The following is a 10,128-nucleotide window of genomic DNA, read 5'->3' on the forward strand; positions in this document are numbered from 1 at the left end:
TATGTGGGACCTTCCTGGCCCAAGGATCGAACCCATGTCCCCTGCATTTGCAGGTAGATTCTTAACCACTGTGCCACAAGGGAAGTCCCTTAACTTCATTTTAAAACGGTACTTTCACTAGTTGTAGAGCTGTAGGTTGACAGATTTTTTTCAGTACTTTAAAGTTAATGCCCCACTGTCTTTTCATTTGCATTGTTTCCAATGAGAAATCTGCTATCAACCTTATCTTTGTTCTTCTGTACTCAATGTGTCTTTTTTATCTGAATGCTTCTAAGACATGTTTATGATTTGCCTTGGTGTCATTTTTTTTGCTAAGACTGTTTTACATAAGATTGTGCTGCTTGCATTTTGTTGATTCCAATCCTCAGAATCATGTTGCTAATCATGATTAATTGATACAAAGTTAATAGATATAAAGTTAAAGATACAAAATAGGTAACTATATCAATCAGGAATCTCCATAGAAAATCTTTTAATATATAAATAGATTTTTTCAGTTTTATTTATTTTATTGAAATATAATGGATTTACAATGTAAATAGATTTATTTCAAGGAATTGGCTTACACAGTTATGGGGGCTAGCAAGTCTGAAATCTGTGGGGCAGGTTGGCAGACTGCTAATTCTCAGGCAAGAGCTAATGTTTAAGTCTTAAAACAGAATTTTTTCTTCCTCCAGGAAACCTCAGTTTTTGCTCTCAAGGTCTTTCAGCTGATTGGATGAGGACCACCCACATTATGGTGGGTAATCTCTACTTAAAGTCAAGTGATTATAGATGTTCACCAAATCTACAACGTATCTCCAGAACAACACCTGGATTCGTATTTCATGAAATAACTGGGTATTATAGACTAGTCAAGTTGACACATAAGACTAACCATCACAGTAACAAAAAGGGTTAAAAGGTAACTGTGAAATATCATAGAAGTTGCAATGGTTAAGATCTGAAGATGCACAGGGAAAAGGTTGAAATTATTAAAACTTAGTAGAGAGGCCCTGAGGAATTGAAACTCAGACCTCTTAGTAGGAGGCATTGCTCAGCCAGTGTTAAACAACTGAGTTCAGAAGAGGGGACCCAGGGGACTGGGACCCAGATCTCTGCAGAAGGGGCACTGGCTGGCTATTGCTGGTATCCCCAAGGGAGACCAAATGAGGCTGATACTGCAAATTTTAGAAAAACTATAAACTGGATTCAGCTGCTGCTACAAGAAGAAAATACTTATGTTATGATGAAGTTTTCTGGGGTAATACTCACAGGAACCACAATCAGACAGGAAACCCTCAAGAAATACACAGCAGGGAGCAAACCCCTTGTTCCTCTTTCAGCCTTGCAGTCTCCATCTAGCGTTCCTATCAGCAGAGCCAACCGGAAAAGCAAAATTGTGATTTTCAGAGTCCTAGCTCTAGGATCCCTGGGCTCAAGGTTACCAAGGCAACTGGCACCAAGAAACAATTCCAGAAGCTCTGGACACCTGCCCGCTTCCCCCAAGGAAAATAAAGTTATTTTCACATTCAAAAAAAAAGGTCTGGAGTTGAGACACAATAACTGATACAGTGCACCTTTGGCTATTCAGCATCCATAACACTACAAAAACTTGAACTTTGATAAAAAACACCTTTGTTTCCTCCTCAAAATGCAACTTTTCTGCATATAAACCAAGACAGTATTGCCTTCTCCCCAAATTCAGATTTGTAAAGTCTCAACTGTCATTTGCACCCGTCTCTGAGCAACATCCATTATTTCTCAAATTCAGTCACAATCCCATCTGAATATATGCTTCTTAAAAACCAAATTTATAAGAATAAATTTATCCTTCCAAATAATAAGGAGAAGAAGGAGAGAGAAGAATAAAATGGTTAATGTGTACAATTATACATACATGCACATTCACATAATAAGCAAGCACATAACTGGTCATCAGGCCATAATTGATCATTATAACTTCCTTCTTCCATATGCTATTTCATATTTCCTTTGTCTTCATCCAGTACCTAAGATGGTTGAGGGTTTTTTTTTTTAACATGATGGGGTAATCTATCTTGCCTAAAGGGTCTGAATCATCACTGGTTATGGCTTTGGCAGTGGGGTGGGAAAATGGTCATCTTCTATTAACTTTTACTATTGGACATGAAAATACTAAAAAGCACGCTGCATTTCAGATATAGTCCTCCCTACCCCCACTGAGTGGCAGCAACCCAATTTTCTTTTGGTAATCAGTATCAGTCACCCCAGCCAGCAGAGTAACTCTTTTCTTTGCCTGTTGGTTCAGTAGCATAAGGAACCCAAAATGGCCAGCTGGCAGTCTCATCTTCCAAATCAATGCAACATTTGTGCATGTCCTAGTAGAAGCATTTGTTTCTTGGGAATCAAGACTTCAAACCAGCAGAGCTCAAAGTCACAGAGATTGGAAGCAAAAACAAACAAACAAAAATCTGTGGGCAGGCTATGAGATTTAAGAGTGAGAAGAGCCATTCTATTTCCACCTCTAATTCCCAACCCCATGTAGTCTGGCTATGGGACACGCAGGACTATATATTTGTCTGTGATTCAAAATGTAATCTACATCGTTTGAGGAAGAAACTCTGTCCTCTCAGGGTATAATTTCTCAACTGCTACCATAACTGCAGTAAGTTATTGCATCTTTCTGTTAGGCCAGCTGCTTCTGGGGGGTGAAGTATGTGGTGTAATCCTATGCGCATGAACCCATTGCTGCACTTCTTTTGAAACGACTCTCTCGATCAGCAGCAATGTTGTGTACAGTACACCATATTTTGTAATCACAGATGTTTCTGGCAGAAGATTCTTGGGCAGGAAAGCAAATATGTACTCAGAATACATGTCTCCTCCAGTGAGGAAAATTTTTTTCTCCCCTGCATGACAGAAGGGGTGCAATGTAATCAACTTGCCCCTAGGGGCTGCCCCTTGGAGAGTGGTGCCATATCAGGGGCTTAGTTTAGTTGTCAAGTGAGGCATTCAGCAGCGTGCATAGTCAGAAAAGCCCTGATTAGGGCACCCACACATAGTCCCCATCGCTGCCATTATGGCCACTTTGTACACAGGCCCGTTAAGCAAGCGCTGGAGCAGCTGGAGAAAGATTCTAACTGAAAGCCACAGTGTGGGTGATTTTGTCCCCCTTCCATCAAGGTACTCTTCATCTGGAACTGCCTTAGGTCTAGAAATTGGTTGAGAAGTCACTCAAGTCAGGTTTTTGGCCACTAGGCTTTTTATATAGATCAAGCCACATTTTAGTAGGCTGTCATCATTTTCATTCCTAGGTGTACCATGATCAATTAGTCCCACTAAAAATCCCTAGGTTTCAAAAGAATGATTGCCATTATGCTTCCGTAGCTTTTTATAATAAATATGGTCTTGTCTCTGGTGGCTATGTTCTGTTATTTGGCCTCAATTTTAAGGGAATGCCATCCCTCCTAGTGAAAACTGGGAGCTCAAGTTACAGAGGCATCTTTCACCACTACATCTGGCTTACAGAAAACAGCCACCACTGAGTTTTTCAGAGATGCAAGTGCTACCATCAGAAATTTATTTTTCAGTGTCTAAATGAATTGTCTTCTGGGCCCTCGGGTTGATGTATTGGGGGTGGGGTAGGTGTGTGGATCTCATGTGATAAAGTCAACTTCATTCCTTTCTCCTTAAGTCTTTTTTTTTTTTAAACCATCTTTATTGGAGTATAATTGCTTTACAATGGTGTGTTAGTTTCTGCCTTTATAACAAAGTGAATCAGTTATACATATACATATGTTCCCAAATCTCTTCCCTCTTGCCTCTCCCTCCCTCCCACCCTCCCTATCCCACCCCTCTAGGTGGTCACAAAGCAATGACTGATCTCCCTGTGCTATGAGGCTACTTCCCACTAGCTATCTATTTTACGTTTGGTAGTGTATATATGTCCATGCCACTCTCTCACTTTGTCTCTCCTTAAGTCTTGAATGCTTTTCTCTACATCTTATCAGGGAAGTCCTAGCATTCCAACCTTATTAAGCATATGTCATAATTTTTTTTTTTTTTTTTTTTTTTTTTTGCTGCGTTGAGTCTTAGTTGTGGCACGCAGGATCTTCATTGAGGCATGTGGGATATTTATCGTTGCGGTGCGTGGGCTCTTCGTTGTGGTGCTCTGGTTTCTCTCTAGTTGTGGCATAAGGGTTTTCTCTTTCTAGTTGTGACGCGTGAGCTCTGTAGTTTGCGGCACGCAGACTCTCTCGTTGAGATGTGCGAGCTCAGTAGCTGTGGCGCACGGGCTTAGTTGCCCCACAGCATGTGGGATCTTAGTTCCCCGACCAGGGATCAAACCTGCATCCCCTGCATTGGAAGGCGGATTCTTAACCACTGGACCACTGGGGAAGTCCCTAAGCATATGCCACTATTGAGTCCAAGACTGAGTCAGCCAACCAAGAAAATTTTAGAGCTATTTCCAGTTGTAAGGGCTAATACATTAAACCCAGAATATTTAATAAATGTACCCAATAAATTTGATTTGATAAAGTGCTGTACTCTATCATCCTTAGTCTAGCACCCTTAGAATATACTCCTCCATATATTTCCCAGGTTTCTTCCAATACATATTACCAAATCTTGCACATCTTTCAGTGTACAAACGATTTCTTCTTGAGTCAGATTTTGTACTTGTCTCCTTTAGGCAAAGCTGTGATCTGACCCTAATTCTGAGTCCGGTGGCAGTACAGAGTGCTTGGGATGGGTCTTGACAGGAATGGGCATCCCCTTGATGGCAACTGCTCCCAGATAAAAAATCAGGTTTTCAAAAGCACAGATGGGATGGTTCATTCCATACATGGCATTGCTGGGCTACAACATGCCATTTACCGACTAATCTGAGGAAATTCCTGTCAATCTCATTAGAATTGAAGAAAAGTATCTTGCAAGTCATTTAATGGAAATGTGTTCTTCTCACCACCCCCAGCCCACTCCCACAGCTACCGTATTTCTTGTCTGAAGTGGTTCTCATCTGATGCCCAGAGACTGCTATGGTGCCATCTAGTGGCAATTGCCCTAGAAACCTTATCTTCTCATGCTTCTGTAACAGGTGCAGAGGACACAGATTCACCTTTTCTGTTGATTCTCCTAAAACTAGATCGATGCCCAGATGTTGGGAGGGTGCATCACAGACACTCTCAGAGAGGCAGTGAAACATAAAATCATCTTTTGAAGTTCCTATCAGAGCTGAAGACTGGACAGAAGAATGTTCTGGTCAGCTGGCTAAGTCTTTCTTTGAGGCTGAGCTAAAGTGAGGACCTGGCAGGAAAAACCAGTGGAGTCCAGGCCCACAGATGGCATTTCCAGAGACTAACGCCCACTTCCCCCCACGCTAACCAGGACCAAGTATAATTGACATTACAGGTTACAAAGCCTACTACACACAGGGATCTCGCATAAGGATGTGAGGAACATTAATGATCGTGCCTTCCTTGCAACGAGAGCAAGCTTAAGATTCTGAACTAGTTTGAGGTTACAGAGATACAAAATGGCAGAGACAGGCAAGCCAGCCGGGATCTTCTGCCTATGAATGCTACATCTGCCTCTCTTCACTGTTCCTTAAGGTGCCCCAAGCTGCTGGCAGAAAGACCCATGGGGGCCACCTTGAGGGACCCATTTTCAACATACAGAAAGATTGTGTTCTGGGAAGAGAGCAGTTTCTCGCTCCCTCCAACAAAACCTACTCCTGGGTCCACAGGGAGTTGGGCAAGTAGGCAAGTTTGCTTCCAGAGCCTTCTGCTTTCTTTTTCTGTCATCCAGGCACCTCGTGTGCCCCTTCATTGGCAATGTCCCTGCTCCCAGGCCTCCCTTTCTGCGTCAGCCCCTCCAGCGCCTGTAGCCACTCTGCTACGTCTGCCCTGTCCCTTCTTTATTGTGCCACAAGGTGTCTTTAGTGTCCAGAGACCAATGTCCTGCTGCAGACACTTGTCCGGACCACCAAGCCCTCCAGGAAGGAAACTTCACCCTCACGGCAGTGACTTCCAATTTCCTCTGAGTTTTAACCCACTGTGAGTGCTCTGGTCATGGAAGCCTCTCTGTACTCCTCACCGTTTCCCCTCACACACTTACTTGTCTCAATTCCAGAGCTCTCCTGGCTTAGTCTTTTGCTACCTTACCCCTACACACACACGCGCACACACACACACACACACACACACACATACACACACACACACACACACACACACACACACACACACGAGAAAGGCCCTTCTCACCTCTCCCTGATTCACTGAATGTATCCTTCCTTCAAGGCCACAATCACTCTGTGTGCACAGCTAATTCTGCTCTGAGTATCTGTGTCACATCAGTCTGTATCCATTTTTTCTGGCCCTAAATCAGCAGTATGTACTGAATTTGTTCATTTAATCTAGAACTTTAAAATCCGGCCCCGACTCCATTTTTTTTCATCATCCCTTTAATTAAAAAAAAAATTGCCATCACCTTAGAAATTACAATTAAATCGACTACCTCATCATCTTTCCATATATATTTGTTTCTATGTAGTTGCCTCATTTCAATGTTTCTTCTCTCCTCCTCCCTAAAAATATATATTTTGCACCATTCTTGTATCCCACAAAGTGCTGAGACCTGGGAATTCTGTGGTGAACAAAATAGACACGGTCCCTGCCTTCATGGGGTTCACACTCCCGGGCAAGACAGATATAACACAAGTAAACCCAAGTCAATGTATGATTACAGATTGTGATTAGTGGTTTGAGATAAAGATGCCAAGAAAAATAGAAGTATGCCTATTATTAGGTTGTAAGACCAGAAAACATCTGAGGAAGGGGTGTTAAGTAAGTTAAGATGCCATGAAATAGGAGTCAGCCAAGGAGAACTGAGAGAAGAAAGATCCAAGTAGAAGGAGCAGAGTGTGTGAAGGCCCTGACAGAGGAAGGAGCTTGACACATTCAAAGAAAGAACCGATAAGTAGCTATGTGTCTGCAGTGATGTGAGCAAAGAAATGACAATGGGGTCGGGGATAATGTGTGGAGGCTGAATCTGCACAGGCCAGGTCTTGAAAGCCATGATAAGGACCTTGCATTTATTCTACATGCCATACAAAACCACAAATTATTTTAAGCAAGGAAGTATGATCTGATTTACTAGCAGACCATTGAATAATATGTAGAAATGGCTTGGAAGGGTTGAGAGTGGAAGAGAAAGGCAAGTTAAGAGACTGGCAACGATCCCGATGAGAGATGATGGTGGCTTGGTCTAGAGGCAGTGGTGGAAAGCGAACCCATTTCAGAGGTGGAACCACAGGACTTGGTGATGATTTGTACCTAAATTTTAATTTATCCTTATTGTTCTGGAACACATTTTTTACCAGTTTGTTCAAGCAGTATCCTGGGAACTTTATTTTCAGATTACACATATTATGAGTGACAGTTTGCCCAGGTATAGAATTCTTGGGTCACACAACCTCTTTCCTTCACAATTCAAGGAAGGAATTCCACTGTCTTCTAGCATTTAGAGTTAGGAGGAGAAATCTGAGGCATATTTCTTTATAGGGTTTTGGTAATCTTTTAGATTTACAAATTCTACATGAATGGGTCTGAGAGTACTTCTTTTATTAATCTGCCCACCATGATGTTATTTAGCCTATCCAGTATCCATTCCCCTTTCCTCTGGAGTCAGCAACCACATTATCCTCTGGGAAACTGTCTCTCTCTCACCTGCAGTCCATGTGGGCACTGGATAGAGCTGAACACCCCTCATTCTAGGAGGGAGAGTGTGCTGCCAATGAAACTAATGCAACAGCCCTTCTCAGACACCTGGATTGATTCAAAGGTGAGTACATGACTCAAGCCAGACCAGAATCAGTGAGAATTAACCCAAGATTAATGTCTCAAGTATTAGAAATAAACAACTCTTTCCTTCCATTGGGCTTGGAAAGCTAGAAGAATGTAAGTCTGGAGCGATTGGGTGCCACCCCATGGCAACAGCATACCCAAGAAAAGAGCCAACCCAGAGGAAAACCAGAGATGGAGAGACGGATTCCTGGTGAACCTGTGGACTTCATTATATGAGCCAATAAAATCCCTTTTTCTGTTTAAGCCAGTTTGAGCTGGGACCTTAACACAGCGCAAAGATTCTTAATTAATACGATAAGCACACTCAGTTTCAAAAACGAAATTTGACTGAAGGCTGATAAATGTTCTACCTATGGCTTCTGCTACAAATGATTCTGTAAATTATTTTAAGAACTCCTGTTACTTGTGGGTTGGCTCTTTGATACCTGTCTTTCACAATTATTCTATTCTTTCATTTTCATTTCTTTATCTTTTGCTTTTGTGTTCTAGGAAATTTATCTTGAGCTGATCTTTTACTCACTAATTTAGTTTCCTGCAGTGTCCATTTGTAAGTCATGGCTTCCATTTTAGAGTTTAATTCAATAACCATGTTTTCCAGGCTAATAATATTTTTTTCCACTTGTATTGTTGTTTCCTTTTTGTTATGGCTTATTCTAGTCACACAGATGTAAACTTTTTTAGGCATCTAGTATATGGTATTTTTGATAAATAAACAAAAAATAAATGGAATTGTCATTCATTTTCCTGATCAACGATTTCTCTTATCATATTTTTAACTTCCCTTAGCCTCTTTGTCTTTATAACACCCACCATCTGAAATATATATATCTCCCAGGACCTTGAATAATGCCTGGCATAAGTTGACACTCAACAGTTCAACATGCTCTATGTGGAAATAAATTATGTAAATGCATAAATTTGCTCACAGTATCCTTGAGAAAGTAAATTAGCACAGAAAGATAAATAACAATCCAAGACATCTAATTGAGAGCTATCAGAAATATATGTATGATTAAGAGCTGAATAATTGTATGAATACAGGTGTCCTCTAGAATCAGAGCCCAGTGTGGGCAGGGGACATCAGTTAGTGCTTGAATGATCAGAACAGTGTCCACAGACAAACCCAGGATTGAGTGCAACTTTGAGGAAGGGGGATGATTTGGAAAAGAAGGAAGCTGGTGGTATCTTCTTCCAGAGCATTCCTCTGGTATTCAGATCACTCGACCCACAGCAGTCAGCATCCGTTCAGTCCTTCAAGGGCATAGCTCCTTTTCCTATGATATAATGGAATTTCAGCGCCCAAACATATAGAGAATTTTAGGTTGAAAAAATTCTTCTTCTCCTCCACACCCCCAGTGAAGGTGCATAAAGCAGACAAGGAGCCTGGTTCTTCGGTGGGTTGCTCTCTTGTTTGATTCCTGGGTCACTGTGTCAGGCATCTCTAGTCAGCTACACTTGTTAAACATCAAATCTCCACCTGATTGAGCTTGTGCTGTGCCTGGAAAGATGATGACATTAATAAAAGCTTGTTATTGAGACTAAAGGTGCAACCTATGACTCAGATGACGCACACTTGGGGAGACTTCATATGCCCTAATTCCTTCCGTCTCTACTCACTTTCAGCTTCTCACTACCCATTTGATTCCAATGAACACAACTTGGGGGTTATACACAGGTAGGGAATCTATGGAGGATGGAAAACAAATTAAAATCAAGGAAAAAACAAGTTGAAATGGTTAACATTGAAGCCATGGAATGCCTGTGTTGGAAAGTACTTCAGGGTTCATCGGTCCTACTCTCCAAGTGCAGGTCCTCTAGTCCTTGACTTGGACAGATGTCATCCTCTGTGACTTCCAGGACCTGGGAGCCCATATCCTGCAATTGTCATCTGCAAACTCAGCAGGCTGATGTAAATGACAAGCAACCCGTATTTAAATATAATGAAAATTTATATATATATATATATATATATAATATTAAAATGTATAAAACTCTTCTGGATTTTACAGAGCTAGGTAAGTCCCTGGGCTGCCCTATAAGAGAAATGAGAGGTAAAGCTTTTCTGAGCTTCCTGCCATGTTATGATGGGAATGGAAAGGAAAAGACAAAGATGGAGCAAAGAAAGAAAAGATGACTTGATATTGTAATATTCAAGCTGGAATGATTTTTCCTCTCACTTTTCTGGAGTGGCTTCCAAATGACAGTCCCTGGAGCAGTGCCAGACCAGCTGCTCCAGAATCCCCAGGGAGCTTTATATGGATTCCTAAGTCCCAGACCTGAAAACCTGAATTTAGTAGAG

This window comes from Kogia breviceps, chromosome 1, assembly GCF_026419965.1.
Source record: "Kogia breviceps isolate mKogBre1 chromosome 1, mKogBre1 haplotype 1, whole genome shotgun sequence".
Lineage (NCBI taxonomy): Eukaryota > Metazoa > Chordata > Mammalia > Artiodactyla > Physeteridae > Kogia > Kogia breviceps.